The sequence below is a fragment of the Onychostoma macrolepis genome, chromosome 03, assembly GCF_012432095.1.
Source record: "Onychostoma macrolepis isolate SWU-2019 chromosome 03, ASM1243209v1, whole genome shotgun sequence".
Taxonomy (NCBI): domain Eukaryota; kingdom Metazoa; phylum Chordata; class Actinopteri; order Cypriniformes; family Cyprinidae; genus Onychostoma; species Onychostoma macrolepis.
This window is the reverse complement of record NC_081157.1, coordinates 33,526,202-33,554,201: the sequence shown is the minus strand read 5'-3', so window position 1 is coordinate 33,554,201 and position 28,000 is coordinate 33,526,202. Positions and strand designations below refer to the sequence as shown.

At 35.9% G+C, this 28,000-nt stretch overlaps 1 protein-coding gene across 7 annotated transcripts in view; it reads right to left on the bottom strand.

The window, feature by feature from the left end:
- Positions 1 to 16,226, bottom strand: part of thraa (thyroid hormone receptor alpha a) — a 39,692-nt gene extending 23,466 nt beyond the window's left edge. For 5 of the 7 annotated variants that reach the window (XM_058769079.1, XM_058769078.1, XM_058769082.1 and 2 more), the window contains exon 1: positions 15,704 to 16,223. The gene's annotated coding sequence lies outside the window, so the exon portion shown is untranslated. Of the gene's footprint in view, positions 1 to 8,413; positions 8,587 to 15,703 lie in introns of those variants that run through there. The other 2 variants (XM_058769076.1, XM_058769074.1) reach the window with 2 other exon arrangements.
- Between the last annotated feature and the right edge of the window lie 11,774 nt (positions 16,227 to 28,000).

Here is a 28,000-nt window from a genome sequence, read left to right as displayed (position 1 = left end):
TCATTAAATTTTATTTTTTACCAAATTCTATTTTCCATTAATTTTCTGGATTCCATTTTAATGGTTTCATTAAATATTAATAATCAAAAGCATCTCTAATTAACTGATTTTATTAAACAAAACAAAAAATCCCAGAAAAACTGTGTTGTGTATTTACATTTTTCTGCTAATTAAATTTTGGTAAATCATTTTTCTGGTAAATATTACTCTAAAAATGTTTTAATAATAATTTTATTAGTAGTAGTAGTAGTACTATCATTACATTAAACAATATTTCTGTCACAGTTTCTTCAAGTGAAACTGAACTTTGACGAGTTGCTGTGAAAACCTTTAAATTTCTAGTTTTAATCAAGAGAAAATGCTCATGAAGTGACTCTCAGAGCAGCTCTGCTGATAGTTTACATGTTCATATTTTGAGGTGGCAGAGGCTGAAAACACTGCATTCACACAGAGACATGCAGAACATATTTAAATAGTATTTTTTTGTGGCTTAATATTCACAGACACTATATCATGTTTTAAGTGTACAAACCTACTTTTGACGTATCCATCCAAAATTTTTAAATTTCGTGACATTCCACGTTATACAATAAATTCCATTTTTATGACTGGATTGCGTGATTCCGTCTGCATTTTCCACCTCACGGAAATCATAGGGCCCTACATTTCTGTCATTATTTAATATATTTCAAAAGTAAGCGTGAAGCTGAAAATGTCTTTATTTCCAGCTTTATTTTTATTTATTTACATTTACCATTTTTGCATTTTAAGTAATAATAATAATAATAATAATAATTAGTATTTTTTTAAACAACATCTTTTAAACAAGATCGATTTATTTGAAAAGCTAAAATACAGAAGAAAATAAATAAGTGGTTTATTCTTGAAACAAGAAAAAAACTGACAATACTCTTAAACTATTCTTTTATTTAAGTCTTATTATCTTACATAGTTTTGCCTCTGAAGTAAACTTGTTTTATTTTAATTATGTTTAGATATTTTTATCAGAAACAAAACAAAAATGCTTATAATGTGCCATACAGACAGAGTAAAACTGTCTTTACAAGGCCTTCTTAAACCATCAAATCTACTGCTTGTTACCGTGGAAACTGTCCTCCTATTTGGCCTTCAACAACAAGTGAAGAACAGAATACTGTTGTTTCAGAGCGATTATTTCAGGTACTGGCAGCTGAGGTCAAGAGGGTTGAAAACAAATGAATGAAATGTATGCTCGATCCCCTCTAAGTGCTCTCCATAACAACTGTGTCTTCGCTGTGACTGTGAGCACTGGAACCCTTGCATGAGTCAGAGAAGCATGTAACATTCACAAGGAGGCAATGTGACGAGCGGGATGAAGAATCTGATTTATCCCTGACATTGATTAATTAAGTTGCTAGTGCAGAGCCGTGCTGACAGCCGGCAACTCAATGAGACACTTACGATTGCAGTATGCATTCACTGTGAAACACCTCATGGCCTTTGGTCACGTCATATAAAGACCTACTACGCGCTTTAAGATTGCTCTTTTAATTGCATAGCAAATGGCGAAAACAACTTTCAGTATGATAAGATACATGTTGATGTCAAATAATACATTCTGCAAAATGATTGTGGCTGATGCATATAGCTATGGCAAGAGATTTAAGGTGAGGTGCATTTGTGAGATGCATAGAAGCTGTGGAAGAAATCACCAATTCAAATATCGAAATCCAATCATGTTGTGAACTGAACCATCAGCCCACCCTCATGGCGCTCCAAGCCCGTATATGACCTTTTGATAATGATGACAGCATCTTGTATTGACCTTTAGCATTAGGTCATGGAACTAAGCTGGATATGAATCATAAGCTATATAATTGCTCAATTTGAATTCCAAATGAGAAATGACATAACCACACAATAACAATGATACTACAGTCAATTTTCGTAACTGTACTACCACTACCGTTCAAAAGTTCAGTACGATTTTTTTTTATTAAAAGGACATTAATATTTTTATTCAGCAAGGATGCTTAAAATTAATCAAAAGTGATCAGATAATCTTATTATAATATCTTATAGTATGTTAAGGAGCAAAACTGTTTCTTGAGCAAATAAGTATATTAGAATAATTTCTAAAGGATTGTGTAACACTGAATGTTTAAACTTATGCTGTGAAAAACATGTTTTATTTTATCTTTCCATTTATATTTATTTTATATTTACCATTAGAGTTAAATAAAACTATGGCTGTCAATATAATAAAATAATGAATAATCTCATGTGTCTTTTGAAAGCAGAATGAAAACATTTGTATTTGATTTTGTAATATTTTACTCTTTTTCTAAAATTTTCTGCCTAGTTTCTAGTTTGAAAAGAAGAAATAGCAGTGTGGACTTATTTCCCATCAGGTTACAGGGTTGTGTAAGAAAATGCAAAGAGCTACATTAAGTGTCTGTGTCAGATCATGTTAAGCTCAAATAAATATTGTAAAACCCTCTCACATGTTTTCACGATGTAAACGAACACGTCCTTAACTTGCCTTGATCGGCAGTGCCAACTAACCCTAAAGTAGATCTGCCATTGAGTTTCTGTTTGCTAACGATGCAAAGGACAAATCAGATTGTTGGCGGTAATGCAACATAAATCCAATATTTGAATTTGCACTTCAACCCCTGATCCCCTCTGAGTCTACAAAACACAGGCGTTAGGTCCAGATTTAATGGTTAGCTGGGGTTTAGCAGGACTGCTGTTCCTGGGGAAGAAATGGAGAGCATGGGGGAGAAACCTAGGGAATACAAAGTTACAAACATAATCTACCAGTATAGGTTCATGCTTAAAACATTCTAGGCAAATGTATAGATGGGCAGGAGTTGGATTTAGGTCCTCTGGCAATATCCCAAGAGCTCCCGAGAGGTAAAAAACAAAAGACCCTGGGTTACACAGTAAACATCAGATTCACAGCCAACATGTTCCATCACTTATTATAACCTGCAGAGCTCCAACAAACCCAACCTGATCTCATGAAAGTGCGTATAATAGTACGCCAAATAAAAACGAAAACTCGTGGTATTGATACGCAAAAAAGGACTTTGGCGTGTCTATGCTACGTGATGGGTAGGATTAGGGTTGTTGTGTAGGTGCGTATCATATGTACGCGAAAACTGCGTATTATATGCACGCCAAAAAAGCGCGTAGCATAGACACGCCAAAGTCCGTTTTTGCGTATCAATACCACGAGTTTTCGTTTTTTTTGGGGGCGTAATATTTATACGTATTTTCATGAGACCGGGCTGACAAACCCCACACAAACAGGGCAATACATTCTAAAATATATTCAACAATATAATTAATCATTTAATCAGAGCTTTATTTCCCAGGGGACAAACAATAAGGGTTTTAAATGACTGAATCTTAATTGCAGTCACAGTGTTAAGCTTGAGCAGATCAATTTACACTGAATACAACTAAAAATAGATGTGCACAGTGACAAACAGCAGTATTTATTAAGGGAGAAATCTTTCTTCATTCCTCATTTTACACTAAGAAATGAAAATGAGTTTTGATGAAAACTCAATAAAAGCAGTAATCTCTAAACACTAATCATTTCATCTTTATAATTGTCAACATAAACCATTACTGTAGGTGAATGAATAGCTGAATATGTCATAACTTTATCAGTTTGGCATTTACTATATAATAAAGATCATTCCTTCTTAAGTTCAAAAGTGCCATGATGCTTTTTAGTCTTTTATTTGAAAGTGGAGATTATCTTGATGGTGAAAGTTCACATTCTAACTGGTTCACTTTGGTGTTAAGAGCACTAAAGAGAAAAACTGAAAATATAAATATATTAAATATAAAAATATTAATATAATCATCATGTGTATTCCAACATATTCCAGAATATGAAATGTTGCAGTATGGGATCCCTGTCAATTACACATTACTTTATTTGCAATTAATTTTTTAATTGTTAAACAATGTTAGTAAACAAGATACAAACTGTGCCAATGCCATACTGGAAAAGGTACACAGTAAAAAAAGAAATATATTGCATATTATATATATATATATATATATATTTTTTTTTTTTTTTTTTTTAACAAAATTAGTGTTCAACAAGGATGCATTAAATTGATCAAAAGTGACAGTAAAGACAAATTGCAACAAATGCTGTTTTATTTTTTTCTAAGTTTCTATACATCAAAAAAAAAAAAAAAAATCCCGAAAACATTTCTCAAAACTTTTAATCAATAACTTTCTTAATCTAAATAAATTAGTGATGTTCATATAAATTCATAAATGTTGATTCAGTAACGTTAAATTATATTTTCAACTTAAAAAAAATAACCAGTCAATTAGATTTTACCATTTTTTTTTTTTTTTGAGTTTATGAACAAAATAATTGTTCGATTTTATATTTTAACTGCAGGACTATGCAGCATTTTAACACTTACATAAGAAGTAATGTCTTTTTCAGATGGTGTATAGAATCATCAAATCCACATTCCCTGTCTGCTGTCTCACGTGCATGTCTGATTGGATGTTTGATTCAGGTCACATCAGCAAAAACACAATATATTTCATATTTGCTAATTAGTGAAAGTCTAGTGTTGTTTTGTACAGTACACAATATTCTTACTCTAGAGACACAGTATAGCAAACAAGGTTAAGGGTCAATATAGATCAGTGCACAATCCAGTGTAAATGGATCTGTAGGGAGATATTAGCTCTCTGCAGGGACCTTGATGTACACAAACCAACACAAGGGGACACACTGAATTCACTTCACTTTGAGCAGTAAACATCCCAGGTGGGTTTCAGGCCTTTTGTAGCCCCTGCTGTTTCTGTTTTTCAAAGCAGTGTAGCTTTTCCTATAACAAGAGAAGTAGTTCTACAAGGCTGTTTTATGTCATATTATATTGCTCTACAGCCGAACAAACTGAGGTAATAATCAAACATGTGCTCCTAAAATATCCTCTCGCTCTCAAAAGTGAAAGTATTGGAAAGTCTAAGTCATTTTTGTGAAAATGTTTGTTCGTATGGTTCAAATAAATGAAGCGTTCAAAAAGAAACGATTCACCAATTCAAGCCTCTATATAAACGGTCTCCCAAATCAATACTCATTCAATCAAAAACCCTCATGCTTGCAACCTTAGCAAACTAAAGTTTGAAAGTAGATTTGCCAACACTGCTCTTTATACGTGATAACAGCAAAGAGAGGAAGTGGTGAACTAAAAACAAAACAAAAAAACACTTTTCTCTGTTCAAAATGGAATGAAACACTAACTGAACACTTTCTGAATAGTATTAGAGTATACTCTGAATCTGAAAAACAGGCTATATAAGTATGTGTAAACAATAAAGCAAGTACAAATTCCATTCATTTTATCCATGGGAAAATTGATTTTGAGCGATAATTAATACCATGATTCTGCAAATAACATCACTGGCAACTCTCATGCCACAGGCTAAATCAACATTATTTTTGTTTTTTTAAACGCTCTCCGCCTATAGGTTTTAAGCCTATATATTTTTTTTGCTGTTTTGTTTTTATGTTTATTTGTGATTATGATTACCTGCCAAGGGACTGCGGATGAAAACTAGCCATTGGCTAAATTCGGTACAATGTATGAAATGGAAACATTTATGTTAAAATTGTACATGGTCCCTTTTTAAATAAATAAAAAAAAAATAAAAAATGCTTTCCATTCGTCCACACTAACACAGTAGAAAATGCCTAGACCTAAATCACCTGCATATCTGTAAAATGTCATAAATGAAAGACCGACATAAAAAAATCTCTCACGATACTCTTCTGATATACTCATTTTATTAGCAAAATACCCACCACTCACTGCTGTGTCCAGGTCACACTCAAAATCAGCATTCCATCACCGGTTTATAACGCAACTCATGCCACAGGAAAGCAATTGCCAGAAAATACTACATCTTTGTAATATGCAATATGAAGATTGTACAAAGTAACATTTATATTTAGCAACATTATTGAAGTGAACAGCAGGCACAACAATAGAGTGCTTCAGCAGTAGTGACGTCAATTCCATGAAGTCTATTACTACTACTACTACTACTACTACTACTGCTGGATACCTCAAATTTTTCAATTCAGGAGTAAAATAAAGTCTGTGCCTGGTAAACATAAAATGATGATACTTTGACGTTTTGTATTTACCAAAAAAGCACATTTTGAAGCAGTTATGTTTTAATTTTTTTTTAAAAAGTATGTTTCTAATGAGTAGCGATAAGAATGTTTGGGATGTGAGCGCGCACAGTTTACGTTGTAGAACGAAATGTTCAAGTATCGTCAAGTTATGTTTACCACAGGCTTTATTTAACTCGTGAATTGAAAAAAAAAAAAAACACAGGAAAATCTCGAGTAAACCAGCAGTGAATTAGTCTTCCGGTTTTTGACGTCACGACTGCAGCGCTCTATAGAGTACAACATGGATATTTATGTGGGTACAATATGGGTCACTTGACTAAACATGCGTTATCATTTTCGAATACCACTTTCAGTTCACACTACAAAGTGAAAACTGTTTTAAAATATATCCAGAGCATCCCAAGTTTTCACTAAACAAAAACGCAGTTTTCTGTGTGAACGAAGGCAAAATGTAGAGAAAACATGCATTTTCAAATGTATCCCGATAGACATAGCCACAGTCATTCAGCTCAAAACTGCTAAAAGCGGCACTCTGTTGTTATGTTACAGCAATTATATAAACAAATGGCTGTAAACTCAATCTACAGCACTGTAAAAAGTGACTTAACTTAAAAAAATTGAGGAAACCCGTTGCCTTAACATTTTTAAGTAAATGATCATTTAAAAAAATAAGTTAAGTGAATTGTCAAGTTCAATTATTATTTACTTAATAATTTTAAGGCAACGGGTTTCCTCAATTTTTAAGTTAAGTCAACTTATCACTTTTTACGGTGTGTGTTACTCATGAATGAGTACTCCTTGTGTTTCTATATATGTCTGTGTTTGCCCAAATCACTATCAGCCTAGTTTTTTTCTTTGTCTCTATGGAGCTCAAGGTGTGGCACCATCGTAAGTGTGGCAGCACATAGTTATGTTGCCAACTTAACAGACACATGTCACACTATAGCAGAAAGACAAACACATAGTTGCAAGGGAAAACAGGGAGGTGAGGGCACAACAAACCTGACAAACACATAAATCACGCTGCTGGAATATATATATACATGCTCTCTACCTCTTTCACATATACATGCGGACTCGCACAGAATCAACAATCAGCACAAGGTGAATGAGGGGGCAGAGGGAGGCCAGTGAAACACGATCCGCTTCAATCTTCTGGTTACAGTGCTGTTGCTGCAATGTGAAATGGCTTTTTGGGGAGACGCAGGGGTCACGGTCCGACCCTGGGGACATTTCCAATGCACCTGTGCTGCTCTTTACATAAGCTGCCACTCTATACAGTCACTGACACTTCATACACTTATGGCACACAGTACCGCACGTGCATTTAATATACCGAAGCATTCTTGGTAAGCCTTTCTGGGAAAAGAGGGGTATGTATTTCTGTCGTCTGCATAAGGAATTAAGAAACTAACTGAATGTAAACTGCGCAATGAAATATAAAGTAAACAAGTAAAATAAGGTCATCTGTTGGCAGGCTTACAGAACTGTTTGATACTGATATTCTGACACCATCTGTGAGCAATGCAGTCAAGAAATATGATATTTTTCTCTGTACAACAGGCATATGTTCTGATCATGCCATCTGAGAGGCTTTTCTAGCCAAAGGGGATAAAAGAAAGCAGAACAGTGATTTGAGCCCTCAGATGTGACTCACAGCAAATGACCGATTTATCATGGATGCATGTCATCCAAACTGTTAATAGCGAATGTTTAACAGTAGTCACACTAGTAACACATGGCTTGATAGATCAGTAATACATAACTTTGATTTTATTGTACAGGCTTATGATTTGATGTGGGGGAACTGTGAAAATGTTATAGTCTGGTAAAAATGTATTATGTTTTTGAAAGAAGTCACCAACGCTGCATTAACTTGACCACAAATACAGTAATTTAGAATTTTTTAAATAACATTTTCTATGTTAATATATTTGAAAATGTAATTCATCACTGAGTTGGCAAAGCTGAATTTTCAACTGCAGTCTTCAGAGTCACACGATCCTTCAGAAATTATTTACTTCTCAAGAAACATTTCTTATTATCAATGCTGAAAACAGTTGTGGTGCTTAATATTTTTGTGGAATATTAATATTCTTTCAGGATTCTTTGATTTGAAATAAGAATCTTCTGTAATACTATAAATGTCTTTACTGTCGCCTGATCGATTTAATGTGCCATTGCGGAAAATCTAATAAGCATTTGTAACACTGTAACTAATTAGCAGTTTCAACAACCTCAAACCTGAAAAGGGTGTCCCGTTCAGTGGGCCCGGTTTTGTTGCAATCATCCATAACACAGTCTGTTCACACTTCTTACATCTGGAAAATATTTAGGAACAGTTCATGCCAAAATACTTCACATCACTAAACTGTTTCTTCAAGCAAGCTGCCAAACTACATCCTGTCTGGATTCCCCAGTCCCTCTAATCTCCAGCGGTTTAATATGAAATACAACAGAAAGAGACGTTACACTTACAACAGACTCACATCTAGGGATGTAACCAGACACATAAGCCACTCATGACATGCACTCTTAAAGAGACAGTGCTCTTCAAAAGATAGTAGGTTGAAAACACTGCCATAACATGTCATTGTCCCTTTAAATTAGTATTATATGATCATCTATAGATCTTTTAAAAAACCGACACAAATCTCCAATATTAAATATTGTGCATCCCTACCTTCAGCCCATACTTGTGGTCATTTTTAATCATCAGTGTTTCATATTGGATTTCATATTGTAGGTCTGAGAATATAGCACTTTAATGTCCCTTTCTCTCTCTTGTTTTTTTATTGGTTGCTTAGTTATACAGGGCTCAGGGGAAAGTGAGAAGTTACTTTAATATTGGCTCATTATGCCCACAAGTCCAAACATATTTACATAATCCAACTGCAAGACATTAAGTACATTATGTAGCTGCAAATACACACAAATGCATTCGCACATGGCGTATATTAGTAACGTGATTAATGAGCAGGCATGAGGGGAAGCAACTAATGAAGATCGATGCAAAACACCTGATGTGCAAGAAACAAAGCACAACCTTCTTCTGTTTTGTGCTATTTGAATTATTTTGCAGAACTCAAAATTCTCTCTGCAACCACTTCCTTCCTCCAGTGACACAATCAAACTGGCTTCTTCTGCACTAACACTGATGCCAACAAGTGTGTGCTACAATATGGGAGCGAATAAAACATAGATCTCCAAGAAAAGTTACATACATCTTACACGAAAATCAGGTTGTGAAATTAAACCTGAAACCTTTTAACAAAGTGAATTGACTACCATAATACCACATATTTTAGATCTACTGTATAAAGATAACTGAAGTTTCAGGAACAGGGTAAAACCTGTTTTTCTGTTACAAAGATTACATTTAGAAAAGAAAATCAGTCATTCTTCATTATTAAATGTCTGAGAAATATAATGAATTTATTTATATTTATTCATGATTAAAATTTAGATATCAGCTTAGATTTGTGATTTTGTCCTGAATATGGTCTATCAGGGTTCTGTTACTTCATTGTACTTTACCACTAGTAGTGATATCCCGTAAGTGCTTTATCCCATAAAACACAGTGGCCTCACGTCTTTGATGTTTCATAGTAGCATAATAACATCTCATGACTGACAGATTATCTTATCTCCACCACGTTAACAACTACTTTCATCACGTTTTCATAAACTTCCTCTAGGAATGCCATCACGTCTTATTTGTATGCATTTTTGACCCTGAAGCAGTTAAACATGTTGGGCTGCTTATTGTACTTAGGTTCTTCTGTTCTCACTGATATAAAATGTGAAGATGATATCCCAGTGTAAAAAAAAGAAATACATAAAACCACTTTATATTTTAAATAAAGCTAAATGGACTTTTTGCCCTAATGTTTTTGGGATGGACTTTTTGGGAACATTTTGAATTACAGTACAGTAGTACCAAAGAAAATTATACTTTTATTCAGTAAGAATGCATTAAATTGATCAAAAGTGACAGTGAAGACATTTACAATGTTACAAACACATTTCTATTTCAAATAAATGCTGTTCTTTTGAACTATTCAAAGAATCCTGGAAAAAAAAAAGTATCACGGTTTCCACACACAAAAAAAAAAATGTTTTTTAAATAAGCAACACAACTGTTTTCAAGACTGAATTCCATTTTAATATATATTAATTTAAATGGAAAACAGTTATCTTAAATGTTAATAATCTTTCACAAGAGTACTGTTTTTCTGTATTACTGATCAAATAAATGCAGCTTTGGTGAGCAGAAGAGACTCAGAAACATTTTAAAATCTTACCAACCCCAAACTTTTGAACAGTAGAGTGTTTTCATATAACAATAAATTCTCATTAAATCAAAGTCATTAAATCATACAATTATATGTGCCACATGTCAAATTATGTCTACAACAGATCCTTCTTTGTAGTGACCACTGACCACATGTGTTAAAATAATCATTATAAAACGGGTAGTTCCGGTCCTTGATTCTGATTGGTTGAGCCACGTTCAAAGCCGTTGTAAATTACACTACAAACCTACACCTTTGTTTACTTTGTGTGTTGCTTGGCAACCACTTTATTCCAACCGTATAGCTGTTATAAATTCACTGAAAACCACGGCTTGTTGGGGCTTATTGCTTTATTAAGATTTGCTGAGATAATTACTGATGATAGCTGTTCATTAAGTCTTGTCTCGAGGTCGGACCTCTGTGGTTTAGGAGGAGAAACTCAGTGGCCATTAGTGTCCATGGGATCATATCCATCTTTCATTGACTTCATTTAAAAAGTCTAATTAGCAGTAACACTGGTGTCCTGTTGTTTGGTACACCATAAATTGCTCAGCAGTGATCGATAGGTCTTGTTTATTCAGTACAAAAATATGGATATGCATAATACGTTTATTTACAGTGATCATATAAAGGATCTGGGAGAAAATGTGTCTATAACCAATTACAGCTTCACTCACGGATAAAACATATGACATGTAAAGGGTCCCATGTGAAGATAAGTTGGGAAGCACTGATCTACTGAATAGAGAACATCTGAGATACAATATTTGTCTGAGCATGCAATACAGTTGGCCTAAAATTAAATGTGAAACTGCAATCTAATGATTAGGCTAAGATAACTTAGCAACACTGAGGTAGTCTAACACTTAAGTGAAATTTGTCAAGACAATATGTCTTCACTAACAAACCTGGAAATTCCAGCTTTTTACATTCAAACTTGACAGCATGAGAAATTACTTTTATAGCGTCACGTTATAATCAAGGAGTCTTCCAAGGTGCCACACTGCGCATTCTCTGATTGTAAAAACCACTGAAGACATTCTGAAGAAATGGCATAACCTTTCACAGGTGAGAATGTGTTTATTTGTGTTTTAATATGCATTAACTCAATATTACAGGTGTTTAAACTATACTTTAATGTTAGCTAACACCTTCAAATTGTTGTATTGAGTTAATTTAGCATAGTCACCTGCTGAAGTCTATCGCATATATAAATATTATGCATAACTACTGATGCAGACACACAGCTAACTTGCTCTTCAGTGTTCATGGACCACCTTTGACCCAATAGAAACAGCAGCTTTTGAGGCATCTATGCATATCTCTATGTTCCTGACAACCTCTGTGTTATTTATTATTATTTCAGGCAAAATCTATTGACTTCAGGACACAACTCGTTTCTTTTTTGAGGTTTGGCCTACAAAAATATGTCATCCTATCCAGTCATTAAAAAAATAATAATTCAAAATTCAAAAACTTCAACATGCAGACAAATCTATTCAAAAATCTGACTTCAAAATATCTTGTTTTAAATAGCCTACAAAATATCTAGCATATGAAATTGAGCATAACTGCACTTTATATAGGCCTAAGGATACTTGTTGTGGTTATTTTTCCTAGACCACTACTACAACACCTAACATTATCTGTCTCTATTGTTGTAATCCATGTTCTGCATGCTTCATGCACGTAAAGAAATGACTGCTGAGCTATAAACGATCACGAAGCTAAATTCGTTCACTCAGAAACCCGCTCCAGAAAGAGCACTAAAAATAAAGCCCTGCAAATAGAACACAAACAGGGCACCATTTTGTACCGTAAGCGCCCACAACTGTTTAAAACACGGCGCAGAAACGCTGCACATGGACGAATAACTCCTCTGTACATTCTGTTCAGACAGAGCCAGAGCAAGAGCGAGGAGCAGCAGTTCCCTCATATGACCTGCCGCCTGACGGCAACATATAACGAATGCAGATCGGGACGTCAGCGCTGTTATGCAACTGAACTACTTAACTTCCCCGATAAGCGCACAGTGGCGATTCACCCCCAAATGCAGGACACGACGTATTGGGGCGCATCGGCCCCAGAAGTGCGCTTCCCTATTCGTAAATAGCGTCCTCGCTGTCCGAAGCTGAAACCTGAGGAAGACTGGAGCTGGCGGAATATTTATCGCATATGTTCCACAGTCTAGGTTCTTTAAGGACGCGCGTTCCCATCGTGCTCTGAATTATTTAGCCCCTCACAACCAAGATCAGCTCGTGTGCTCTTATTCAATCCTGTGTTGCATCCGCTGAGGCTGCCCCGATTATGACATTTTGGCTGTTGTCACAGATAATTTCGATTGGTGGTTTAATTATGTCACTTCTGGTCTACCATTCACATACACAAGAAGTCGTCCTTTATTCACATTACACTGGAAATCCCACAATTAAATAGGCTATATGATTTCCTGCAACTCTTTGTAAACTAATATTCCACAGGGTAGAATGATTAATAATACTTTTAAATATTAAAATTATAACAAATGTTTTAAATAGCCTATTTCTCTTTTGGGTCCACTTTAGTCCACTTTGCATTTAGACCAGGGGTGTCATTAAACAGTTCCTGGAGGGCCGCAGCCCTGCACGGTTTAGTTCTAACACATACCATGTAGTTTTCAAATAAGCCTAAATGATTAGATTAGCTGGATCAGATGTGTTTAATTAGGGTTATATCTAAACTGTGCATGGCTGCATGTGGCCCTCCAGGAACTGAGTTTGACACCCTTGATCTAGACTGACTATTATAGCAATGTAATATAAATTGTTATTATTGTTACTACTATTATTTGTTGTTAATATTATGCATATGCAATAGTAATATATTTCTAAAATATAACAGTTAAAAATATTGTGAACAAATCAATGCATAGTTTCATTTTTCATGTTTTGACCTTGTAATCAAAATGTCACTCCAGTGAAAGTGAAAATGACTTTTCTCCAGTGGTGTATAATACAAGACTTCTCAAATCATTTCATTCACTTAAGCCTTGCAACTTTCAAATAAAGTGAATAGAAAGCACCACACGTTTCATTTACGATGCTTATTATGTCTTGTTAATAATTTTGTACATTCCCACTGACTGCAGCAAAAAAAGAAACCTGGCATCAGTCATTTTCAGTGTCACCTAATGTTATCTGGGTCACAGCACAAGGCATCAAATAGCAATGGGAGAGGAGACAGACCCACACCCTGATGCAGTTAGAGACCGCGGCACAGTAGGAACATCTACGAGAAACCAAAAGCAAAGCATTTTAATCACTGTTAAGCCCCATTCACAATGACAGCAATAAAATAACTGGAGGTCACAGGTGGTTTACTTTTGGTTTCACACTCTGCCTACTTGGCTTCAAGCTGTATCAGGGCAGATCCCTCATTTGCAAAAAGTTAATATCTGCTCAGCTTTTGATGCTTCTGTTGCTTGTGCTGCCAAAAATCAATAACTCTCATTACAAGTGAATAACATCTGGACACCTCTTCAGTGTGAAAGGGCCTTGAGTGTGGAACTGCAGAACTTCTTTGCATATGTGAGTTTGGTTCAGGTTTGGTCACATAATGCACGACTGCACCGGAAAAAGAAACAATAATATTTCAATAATATATTACCAATAACATTTCATATTTAATTTCTCTTCAGTTCACTTGAAATTCCCTCTATTGTATGGCAATGAATGAATACAACTGGAATCACAATTAGATCAACAACAGATCATCAGGCGATTATGTAATAACTGCAACCGAGCTGTTGAAACTTAGCAACGATATCCTGCTAATTAGTCTTTTGTAATTTAGAGTTTATTTGATTTTATGACAACATCTGTAGATTTATAACTGCTGTAGATGTATATCTTTTCATATTAAAATGAGTTTTCTTCAAAGAGGCCTATAAATTTAAGACTTACAAAACTGCCCTGATAACTGAACCTGTATCAAGGTGAAATGGTTGACTGATTCCTTGCCATCCATGAATAAGCCACTAAAATCCATCATAAGGCATAAAAACCCACCTACATGTACAAATAACAATAGTAAACCCAAGGACAAGTCATTCAACATGCACCTTAAGTACACTGCTCTGTGGAATTCCTGATTCTGATTGATCAATGACAATCGCTGCAGGGTCAAATATTTTCTGAAAAAGTTTCCCACACAGTGGCTCTTTATCTACATGTAACGTCCATATATGCCAATCAAATCAATATTTCACGTCCATATATATATATATATATATATATATATATATATATATATATATATACAGCAGTCAACATTTGAAATGGATCAAAAAGTTCATCAAAGTTGTCCTAAGACAAGAACGGGTATTGTTTTGGTTTTAGGAAAACTTTGATGAAAGGTTTTGATCCACTTCAAATATTGACTACTGTATATATATATGGACGTGAAATATTGATTTGATTGGCATATATGGACGTTACATGTAGATAAAGAGCAACAGTGTGGGAAACTCATTTTCAGAAAATAAACAGTAGCTATATATATATATATATATATATATATATATATTGTATATAATACTGTATATATACTGTTACATACATTATATAGATAGATAGATAGATAGATAGATGGATAGATGGATAGATAGATAGATAGATAGATAGATAGATAGATACTGATTATATACATATTCTGATTGGTCAGTCGCTGCAGGGTCAAATATTTCTGCTGAAAAATGAGTTTCCCAACATTATATAATAATTTCCTCCTCATGTTTCCCACACAGTTGCTCCTTCTCTACAATTAACTTAATAAAACCAATCAAATCAATATTTCACGTCCATATATAACTCTTAATAAAAAACCCTTACTGTATATTATCTCTTTAAGAATGAGGTAGTCAATGTTTCTACATGACAGTAGGGTGGTGAATAACTTGCTCTCCAGCACCAGTCATCTCGGATGCAATTACCAGTACATTTTACGATGGTTATACACTCTTTACACGAGCCACAAGAGCGAGAACTAAGTTGACTAGACTTTGGCTGTGTACGCTAACCCAGAACTTGGTAAGTATGCCTCTCTTGGTGTCCTCGTATGCCGCGTGCGAAGTGCAGAGCCTCAAACCATGCGCAGCGGCGCAGTGACGCCGCAGATGTGTTACAGCTCTGCGCGCACCATAAGTGGACACCTCTGAAGTGAGAAGCTCAACATGACAGCTGACCGCAGGACAATTACTCACCCACTTCCTTAGGAAGAAAGACAAATTGCTTCCAAAAACCGAGATGGTCCACCGAAGTCCCACCAGTCTTCTTAACCAGCGGTCTTCGTCGCGAATCGCCTTTCGGCGGGTTGCGATACCCTTTCAACCCGCTAAGAACTAGTTAAGATAATAGCCTGTATTCGGAGTATATCCACTTAAAGGCAGTTAATACATATTTTGTTTGTCTGTGTGTGAAAACGATTAGGTTTCGGCTGCCACAACAGGAAAATACACGAGCTTTACTATAATCGCTCCACCCACTTTACGGTAAGGACGAGCTGATGGTATAGAAGTATGTGATTATATCAAATGCTGCTCTCTACAGGTTCACAGCAGCTTAAACCTTTTAACCCTGTGTGAGATGGATGACCCTGTGTGTGAAAGCACTTCCTGAGACAGCTGTGTGGTTGCCAGTGCCCCCACATCTATACATCTCATCCTTGAATTGCTGTGATCTTGCAGCATGCTTCTTCAAACCCCTTTTACTGTAGGAAATGCAATACAATGAGATTACTAGCCTATTACAGAGAAGGCTTACATTTCCCTCTTTGACGATCAAAAGAAAATCATTCAAATAGAACATATGTATTGTGTAGGTCAATGACATAAACCTTATTTTTTTTAGAATTAAAAAAATATATAAGTGGTTATTCAAAAATGCAATTTGTACATATGAATTCTATATGATGATCATATACAATGAATATGAATATGTTCGATTTTAAAATTGGTTTTCATATTTTTATGGGTATTAAAGTAAAAAAAAAAAACAATTGTATTTATTTAATATTTTATATATGATCTCTCTCTCTCTCTTTATATATATATATATATATATATATATATATACAGTCATGTGAAAAAGTTAGGACAACCTCTTGAATTCACTATATAATAAAAAATTATCTGGTCCTTTGAAAGTCTTAAAATTTGGAAATAAAGCCTCAGATGAACAATATCACATGACATATCACACTGTGTCATTATTTGATTAGCAAAAACAAAGCCAAGATGGAAAAGCCATGTGTCACAAAGTTAGATTCAACTGCCTGTAGATCCACTTTTAGCAGCAATAACTTGAAGTAATCATTTTCTGTATGACTTCATCAGTCTCTCACATCGTTCTGGAAGAATTTTGGCCCACTCTTCTTTACAACTTTGCTCCAGTTTATTGAGGTTTGCGGGCATTTGTTTATACACAGCTCTCACCACATGATTTCAGTCAGGATGAGGTCTGGACTATGACTGGGCTTTTGCAGAAACTTGATTCTTTTCTTTTCAGCCATTCTGTTGTAGATTTGCTGATGTGCTTGGGATCATTGTCCTGTTGCATGTCCCAATCTTGGCCAAGCTTTAGCTTTGGAAGGATGTCCTCACATTTGTCTCCAGAATACTTTGGGATACAGAGGAGTTCATGGTAGACTCAATGACTGTGAGGTGCCCAGGTCCTGTGGTTACAAAACAAGCCCGAAATCAACAGCCCTCCACCAGCATGTGTGACTTTTGGTATGAGGTGTTTGTGCTGATATGCTTGTTAGGTTTTCACCAAACGTGCTGTTGTGCATTATGGCCAAACATCTCCACTTTGGTCTCATCTGTTCAAAGGTCATTGTTCAAGACTTATGGTTTGTTCAGATGCAACTTTGCAAACCTAAACCATGTTGCCATGCTTTTTTAGATAGAAGAGGCTTTCTTCTGGCAAGCCTTGCAAACATGCCATACTTGTCCCATACTTGTATTTTTCTAACTGTACTGTCATGAATTTTATCATTTAACATGTTAATTGAGGCCTGTGGAGCCTGCGGTGAAGTCTGATATTGGGGTGAATTGGTATCGGTTTTGATTGTCTTCCACTCGTGAATAAACTTCCTCACTGTAGCAGGGTAGTCATGGCCTAATGGTTAGAGAGTTGGACTCGTAACCTAAAGGTTGTGAGTTTGAGTCTCAGGTCCGGCAGGAATTGTAGGTGGGGGGTGAATGTACAGCACTCTCTTCCACCTTCAATACCACGACTGAGGTGAGACCCTTGAGCAAGGCACTGAACCCCCAACTGCTCCCCATAAATGGCTGCCCACTGCTCTGGTTGTGTGTTCACGGTACACTTTGGATGGGTTAAATGCAGAGCACAAATTCTGAGTAAGTGTAACCATAGCCACGTCACTTTCACTTTCACTTTTTCATTTGAAAATGGCCATACTCTTCCCAGATTGATGGCAGGAACAATTGCTTCTCTAAGATCATTGCTGATGTCTTTTCTCTTTTGGCATTGTGTTAACACACACCTGAAGGCTTCAGACCAGCAAACTGCTAAAACTTCTGCTTTTATAGAGGTGCTCACACTTGTTGGTGATCAGTTAATCAAAGGCATTTGATTAGCAGTGCCTGACTACTTACCCTCTTAATTCTTATGTTAATAGTAAGGGTGTCCTAATTTTGTCACCCATGGCTTTTCCATTTTGGCTTTATTTTTGTTAAATAAACAATGACACGGTGCAATATGTCATGTGTTGTTGTTCATCTGAGGTTTTTTTTTCCAAATTTTAAGACCTGGAAAGAACCGTGTTATTTTTTTATTATGTCCTGATGAGGAAAACCATGGAATTCAATAGGCTGTCCTAACTTTTTCACATGACTGTATATATATATATATATATATATATATATATTATATATTCTGTATATAAAAAGAATGGATAGTTCCGGTCCTTGATTCTGATTGGTTGAGCCACGTTCAAAGCCGTTGTAAATTACACTACAAACCTACACCTTTGTTTACTTTGTGTGTTGCTTCAACCACTTTATTCCAACCGTAGGTTCCAACCACAACTGTTTCTGAGGAACTACATTGTTTGGTGGAAGAATACTGCTTTTATTAATATCATTACACTTATTTGCTCTGTTTTATTTTGTGAAACCTTACTAAGTATATGGAATAACCGTTTTATAAAAGCAATATGCCCCGTGAAGCCGTGGTTTACAATGAATTTATAACAGCTAAGGGGGTTTTAACAACGTATATATATATATATATATATATGAATGTGCTAAAATCACTCTCAGTCGCTGCTTATTGGTCATTGAAATAATGAAATATGAATAATGAAAAATTATGCCAAAGTTCTTCTTATTTCTTTAAAAATAATTAAATATATTCAGTCCAGTCAGATATTACATTGATTTATATGATGTCAAATATTAGATACTTTCTATGACACTTTTTGTTCAGGTAAAATTGAGCAACCTTAAGGAGACTATGACTAAAATTGAATGATATTTATAAGAAATATTTTTTTACTTCAACAAATATATTTGGAAACATTCTTGATTAAGATTAATATGTGTGCAAGTTAAGTATCATTAACTCTATACATACTTTTGAATGGAATCATACATAACCAACATGAATACAAAGATTATATTTTTTAAGAACATGGCACAAATCTAGTTTGTTACAAATCTAACTGTTATCATCTTAAACAACACTTTTTGAACCGTAAATAAATTATGTCCAGTAATGATTAGACAGGGAGTATTAGATTCAGTATTATGATATGATCTTTCTCAGTATAAACATTTTAATGGCATTAGTCCAGCAGACATCACTGAAACACACATACACACACAAACGATGCATCTTTTCATTTACCTCCATACCCTGGGGCTTGCGTGTCAGTCAATGAGTCATTACATGTGCATTAATAAATACACACACTGACAAAAAACATCAAGGGTGTGTGGTTAATTGTTTTCAGTCTCATTCGGGTTTTCACTGCTGGGGCTCTAAAATAGTATCATCTCCATCTTAATCAGATAAGCAGAGAGAGTACTGCTCATATAGAGAGCCTGCATTGCAATGTTTTGTGTAATAATGTGGTTGTCTGTGGTTTTAGATCGCATTCAGCTACTCAAGGGAGGTGTAAGTGTGTTTGTCTCACACCTTCATACACATTCAAAATTGTTCTCTCAGTTTTAAACTCAGCAGGCCTTCTGTAGCACAGTGCTGAAGTAGTGCGAAGAATTCTGAGCTAATAGGCTAATATCATTCCTGCTACATTTAAATGTGTGTGGACAATTACTAGTGCAATTACTTATGTGGCACGTATTTTTGCCAAAAAAAAGATTCAAAAATGCTTTAGAAATACAGTTCATATTGACATTCTTTACTTTACTTAAAACCTTTAATGCATTATAAGTAGTTTTAATGCATTAATTATGCCTTTTAATGCAGCTTATAATGCAATGTCATGAGTAATTGTATCCACAGTTAAAATACATTGTAATGCTTATTTATTCATTGTTACACCTTTTGAAAGTATAATTGCATTAAAACACATGATAAACAAACTTCAAACATTATAATGGTATTTATGAAAAGATATAACTGCAGGCCGTTACACAGTGCTGAGACAGTTGTGTATGGGCAATGTAGCATATTCATTTCATTAAATGTAATATGAGTGATAATCAATAGCAGAATAAACAACACATCTGTCTCACTCTTTCACTCTAAATTGCCACATAATTAGTCTTGCTTTTATGAGTAGCAGTCGCAGTGCCACTGTATGGATTTTATTTTAAACCCATAGCTTTAATGAATCTTTGGGGACATCATCTTTCACAGCAGATTTACTCCCCATCAACTCTCCGGTTGACCATTCTCTTCTCTGTCAGTCTCTCTTTTAAGAATCCCAGCTCACTGTGTGCCAGTGTAGAGGAACGGCACAGAGTTCTTAGTGAAACTGGCTGTGGGGTATTGGTTTGTACATTAATTCACAGCGAGAACAAGACTGTTGCTGAGCAGTGCTTTCTTTCAATCAGAACTTATTTTCCCTGCTGCTATTGAAATTGCATTATCTTCCTCCATTATGCTGAAAAGTCTTCAGTATACAGACCCTTCACTTTAAGATATAAGAAAACCTAATTGGGTCAGTGATACATTATTTCATTCAAAAACATTGCTCTGTTAATACTCTCTTGAGCTGGTTGCTTAGATGATTGCTCTTCATTTGAAGGTGAATCTGATGTCAATCAGTCAATCTGAACTGTATCATATCATTTAAAGTAACGCTGCACTTCAAGTGCTTAATGCCTATTATATGATGACTCATTATGAATGATTCAAATATCTGGGTTTGTATTAGGCATGTGTGTCTCATTTCGAACCACAGTAAATGAAGGCTGAGATGTTGCACAACATACTGTATATGTCTTCATTAATTTCTAAGTGTTTATGAATTGAAATAGCACATAATGTGAAAGCATTTATAAAATGAGCACATCAGTGTGTCTGAAATCCTCTCTATTGAGTAGATGAGACAGGCGCTCAGCTGTCTAAAGTTTACAGTACACAGGTTCACCACACACTGTTTTCTGCTTGGTCACCTGTTCGGCGAAACACAATTCAGAAATAAGGCAACATGACATTTATGAATAATATTGCCATCGAGCCTCATTAGTCAACAAAACCCAAACAAGGCTTAATATCATTAGCATTAGCCTAAACTCTTATTTACTGCATTGGACTCCAAAGTTCAGTCAAGTCTTTAATAAATCTGCATAAATAGTAGATTATCCACTTTATTTTGCAATGCGAACTAAGCGGTTTTTTTTTTTTTTTTTTGTGAATGCGTGAGATTCATTAGCTGCTACACTCTCGGAAAAAAAATACAAAACTGTTACTGGGGTGGTACCTTTTCAAAAGGGGCTAATTGTGTACACTTTCCCCCGGTTTCACAGACGAGGCTTAAGGCTAGTCCCAGACTAAAATGCATGTTTGAGCTGCCTCAACTGAAAATATCTTGTTCTGACATATCTTAAAATATGTCAGTGCCATTGTTCTGTCTCAAGATGTGCAACTGTAATGTTTTCTTCTAAGGCATTTTTATAAACACTGCTTAAATACTTTAATTTAACTAAGGCCTAGTCCTGGCTCAAGCAAAGCCCCGTCTGTGAAACCGGCCCTTTGGTATTAATATGTACCATTTAGGGGTAAATAAGTTACAAATATTTACCTTTTAAATTTTGTATCTTATAGGCTACTGCTAGCTTTGCAACTTTTTTTTTACTTTTTTTTTACCTGAGAGTGTTTCTGAGGTAAATAACTAGAAGAATAACAGAGTGTATAAACAGTCAAATATGATATTGTATTAAATGATATGATATTAAATGAAATAATATTTTAACAAATAGCATGGTAACCTGCAGTTTGCAATATCAAGCAGTAGAAAGGACTATTTTTGTACAGATCAAATAAGTGGAACCAGATGACACCAGAAACCTCGTACATCTAAGTTACAAAATGGCTGCACCCATTCTTACATTAAAAATAAGCTGGATTGATTTATGTAGTTTAATATGACTGCACAGACAAACCTAAGGTGAGCAACGAGAATTACAATGAAGTTCACAAATCAGATGTGGTGAACTTGGTGCTGAAGACAACATTCCCCATGTTTCTCCGGGCCTCCCACCAGCAAGGAAATGAAGACTGAAGTAGAACATGTGGGGATTATGCAGAAGAAGAGGAGCGGAGTGCGGATCAGAGAGATGGGGAGGTCTCTGTCATAATAACCATGCAAAATCCTATTCCCACTGATCCCATAAAAGCACATATCAAAGTCATCACCGCAGGGCAAGGGCACAGGCACTTGAAAGTGTTAGATGCACTTCTGAAGAGGACTGTGTGTCTGTTTGTGTGTAAGTCATTTCAGCTACTTAAGGCCATTTCCATTTCTTCATGTCAAAAATATGATTTGATTCCATTAACATTAATATGTGCAAAGAAGTGATTATGGCTGCACTCCTTAGAAGTGATAAATTGAAATACAGATTATACAAATAATATTTATTTAAGGCTTTTTTCCCCTTTATGAATATCTTCTTTCCTTTATGATTCTCTTTATAATTATTTTTATCCTAAAACTTTTTTCCCCCTTTATAATTATCCCTAAATTCTCTTTAAGCTTCTGCTAAGACAAAAAAGTCCATTACTGAATGTGAAAATCGGCGTAGTAACAAGATATACACTGCAACAGTATTACAGCAAAATAATACTAAGGTCAATTTGAAGTGAATCTAGTCTGTGGAAACAGGGACTTTCCTTTTTAGAGCTATCTGAAGTGTTAAACAAAACAGGTTGGATATGAGATTTTGGAAGGCCTTTATTTTGTAAGGCAACACCAGACTTACCTGATTTTGGGTGAGTGACAACCTGAGAAGGTCTATTATCAATCTGAAGTGAAACTAGTCTGTGGTAACAGGGACTTTCCTTTTTAGAGCTATCTGAAATGCTAAGCAAAACAGGTTGTATATGAGATTTTTGGGGGGTGGGGGGATGGGGTTGGCAATTTCATTTTATCAGGCCTATTTTAAATAATATTTTTTAGAGACTATTATAGTAATATTACAGACAGTTAATCTGATATTACTTTATTGATTAGTATAGTTAATTTTCTTAATATAGGCTATATTACCCTGACTCTTATTTCCCTTTTCTTGTTTGTATGTATAAGTTAAGCAGTAAAAAAAAGAAAAAGAAAAAATGGCTGAGTGAACGCATGCAAAACACCGGCGGAAGATCGCCGTAATGCACAGTATATGTGCGCAAAGCAAAACAGCGCGGCGGCTAGATTGACCATGCATTTCGGAGTGGCGGCTGGCTTGACCACAGTATAATAGCCTGCTCGAGTCCTCTGAGGTCATTTACGCATTATAATAGATAAACTGAGATGGTACTAGTTGCATTTTATAAAACAAGATAGCCTGGTGTCAGGGCCGTTTCTAGCCATTTTGACGCCCTGGGCGAAATCCCTATTAGCTTGTAATTAGCGGTAAATCTCCATCACCTGCTTTCAAATGGCGCGGCATTTCATACACGCAGCCGTAGTTCACTTACAAGCTAGGCAATATCACGTTCATTATCGAAGGCGATTCATCTGCGATAATGAATGCGATATTGCGCAGCTTGTCAGTGATCTACGGCTCTGTGTATTAAATGCCGCTCCATTTGAAACCAGGTGATGGATATTTACCGCTAATCACGGAACCGGTGTTCTGTCGATTTGTGCTACCCTGTCAGATTTTGCTACCTCCCATTAAAACAGTAGGTAGTACAATTCGACAACGAAAAATGCTACCTGTCAAATTATGATTTATTAATGTCTACACCTACCACAACCCTAAACCCTTACAGTAATGCAAATACAGTAATTATGCGTTTTATTCACGGTTGTGACTGGAAGGGATACAGCTACCGGAAACCAACAATAAATATTTTTTTCTACCTATTAGATTGTGTTTTATTAATGTCTACACCTACCCCATTACTGGCATTATTAACAAGACGTGCATGCATATCGCTTGAGATATATCGCCCAGCCCTACGAGTAACGACACTAATTTGTGGAAATTCAGTGCATCGTGAGTTCCTCAAATCTGAACACATTAGGCCTATTTGTAAATTGACTGTTAAGATAAAACATTTTGCACAGTTTGTTATCTTTGACACCATTATAGCCACTGGATGCCTGTATCTCTATGTAACAATCCCTAGTTGCTAAGAAATTGTCATCACACATAAATTAATTTTATTAATATTAAATTAATTTGGATACATGTTTAGATATTACCAATGGCTACTTTTTGATTTTATCCGGTTTTTTTTTAATTTTTTGTTTTTTTTATTGTTTTGTTGTTGTTGTGTCAGTTGCATTATTATTTCAGTCAAACCAATATAACCTTTTGTAACACCCCAAACTACATAGGCCTATAAAAGCCTGATCAGTGACATAAAAGTAATCAGAATACAGCTAGTAGTTCTTTTATTACTCATTGACGTGTGAACTTCCCCTTTAAACAACGCGACGCTCCCGACGCTCTGCCCTCTCCGGCCGTTTCTCAAACGGAAGGCTGCATCCTCCGGAGGTCGCATTTGTAGGCTGCATACGTCACAAAGAAGATCTTATTTTAGTATATTAATGGTTATAAATTTGACCATTGTTCTTAGTTAAGTGTAAATTGTTGTAATATACATTTGACTCGCAAATGTAATGCTCAGTTAACTGAAATAAACCAGGCTTGATGACGTATGCAGCCTACAAATGCGACCTCCGGAGGATGCAGCCTTCCGCTTGAGAAACGGCCTGTATGTATGACGCTTCTCCTTTTAAGCGCTGTTGGAAGTGAATGATTTTTTTTTTTTTTGGAAGCGAATTAATTGATTCAGCATTTCTACACTTCCGTCAGGATGCGTTAAATTTGACATTTTGTTCTTAATTGTATTGATTTTAATTGGCTGTAAAAGTCTTATAAGGGAATATTACACGACACACTGAACCTTTAACAATGCATTGGCGCAAAAACGCACACCTTTTAGACCAGTTTCACATGAAACATGATTTCTTGACTGCCACAAATACTGCCTAAACAAAATACTGATTTTGTGCACTTTTTATTTACCAATATTTTAAATTGGCCTTTGAACTTGCATGGCAAAAAAAAAAAAAAAAGCCTTACCCTGCCAAAACACGGACAGAACCCATTGATCTAATGGCATTGTTGAGCGCTCCAAATCCAAATGCAAACTTTGCATGCAACAATCAGAGACAGCAATTGACAGCGCTCTGATCCAATGGCATACAGGCATCATCAGAATGACAGTGCTCTAGCCCAATGATGTTGGGGGATCCAGTGGGGGCGGCAATGATATTTCAGGGTGTCCGTGCCACTCTTGATAACAACCCTGTTAAAGGGGTGGTTTACTGCGATTTCACTTTTTTAATTTTAAATATTGTGTAATGTTGCTGTTGGTGCATGAACATTATCTGCAAAGTTGCTGCGCTGAAAGTTCAACGTGAGCGGAGATATTGTCTTTTAAAAATCAGGAAGTTTAATGCCTACAAAAACGACTCATATGGGACTACAACGAGATACTTCCCGGGTTGCATATGTAACAAACCCATAAATTTGCATCAACCCCTCCCTCCGGAACATGCAAAAAAGGGGGCAAGGCCATGTTCTGCGGCTTTGTCGAAGAGGAAGAGTTATAGTGGAGAGTTGTAGCCATGCCGTCGAAACTGTGTTATTTTCACCCAGCTGTCAGGTCTTCTGTGTTCGGGCTTCCTACGGACGCTGTAGTTCGTCAACAATGGATAAAATTTATGTTTGATTATGGTCCTGACAATTACAATCCTAATTTAGCTCTCTGTGCTGCGCATTTTACGGAAGACAGCTTCCAGAATCTACACGAGTTCAATGCCGGATTCACACAGAAACTATTACTAAAACATGGAGCAGTTCCAACAGTTGTTGGGCCACAACCCTTAAGTAAGATTTCATCATTTTAAATGTATTTGCATGTATAATTTCAGACGTAATGTTTTAGTTTTATCAAGGACGTAAACAAATGCCAGCACTGGCTTTAGTAGCCAGTTAGTTAAATGCTATTTCGTGTGTCTATGACAAACGCGTACAAACATTTTGGACCCGAATTTGTAATTATGTACTAATTTTGTAAATGTATTTTCCATGTATACTTTATGATGTAATTTTTCGATTTGATCAAGAACGTAAACACAAGCCAACGCTGTTTGGTTATAGTAGCCAGTTAGTTCGATGCTATTTTGTGTGTATAAGACAAACGTGTACGAACTTCAAAAAATGATATGTAATCACAACAGCAAACATCCATTCAGAAACGTTTTGTAAGAGCCCTGCTTGCGGGAGTTCTGCTCGACTCTCTTCATTACCGCTTTCTGGGTCTGATTCTGGCTCAAACTGATATGGCAATATTGACACCATTATTTACATTTGACCGGAGCACATGCAACTGTCGCCCGTAAAGGTAATGGGCGTGAAGTTTCCGGACAATGTGCAGTATGCAGTTTAGCCAATCACAACACACCGGCCCAACCAATCTGAGCCCATCGCCTGTTTCTGAGGGAGTGGTTTCAGAGAATCAGGAAGTCAACCGGGCGTTCAAGTGACGGAGGAGAAAGCGGCTTACAATAAAGGTGAAATATATGAAAAATAAGGCGTTTTTTTAACAAACGAAACACGAAGACATGTTATATTGCACCCCATAAACACAATCAAGCAAAGAAAAAAAGCAGTAAACCACCCCTTTAAAATGTAGTGGCAGTATGTGCGCTCATTGGCGCCCCCTCCAGCTGGTGGCGCTCTAGGCGACTGCCTAGGTTTGCCTATGCCTAGAAACGGTACTGCGTGGTGTGATAAGAGAAACACGAAAGTAGTGCCGGTTGTGGTATCTTGTTAACGTTAAAAACTATATTAGGAGGTACCTGCCCACTGAATGTTGCCATTGACCAATCAGAATCAAGCGTTCCAGAGAATAACTCAAAATGTCACGCTCAGTTCCACCCACATTTGTACTTGAAATGAAATAGAATCGTTGTAAACATCAAATCAAGGACAACCTTCCAGAACACTTTCTTAGACTTCTGTTGAAAGATGAATATCTTGCACATGGGTAGCTGCAAATAGTATACTCTAGAAATGCTTGTTATTATGCTCGAGTTCTTTCTGCGGCAGTATAGACGTGCAGGGCTTTTAAGAGCAGATCGTTATGATCTTCCTGTTGCACCTCATGTTCTTATTTATTATTGCTCATGCTTATAAAAGGATATCAAAATTAGATAACAATGAGCACGCTTTTAAAAAGAGCTCATTCATCGTGAAACTCTGACGGAGGTTCAAAGACCTTCAAACGCAAAGAAGAAGATCTTTCTACATGTCAGGGGTGCAGTGATTCACCCGATGTGTGCATGCACGTGTCTTTGGTCTTGTTCTCACATGCTCAATGCTTAACTTTTAATCTCAACCTTGGTCTTTAATTTTGCAAGAATTGCATGTGGTTAAAACACTAAAGAACATTCACGATTTACTCCACAGGGGTCTGTTTTATAAGCCTGAAATAGGCTACTGTGTTTGTTATCTCATCCCTGCTTTAAACCAGCCTAAGATAATGTGCTGTTTTTCTAACTTGATTTTAGAAGGGCTCATTTGGAAGAGAAGAAATTAGCTGAGAAAAGAAAGCAAAAAAGCAAAACTGTAGTAGTAACAAAATAACAAAAACATGTTAAAACAAGAAACCTGCATGGTTAATATTTTAATCAGTGCAGTGGCATGCTGTTTGAAAAATAATCTGAGACTCATCTGGTTTATTTATTTTCCATTTCTGAGTCATGTCATTGATATCCAAATTTTTTTTTTATTTAAGGAAACTATTCATAATTTAGGAGAGCATCTCAGATGGTATAA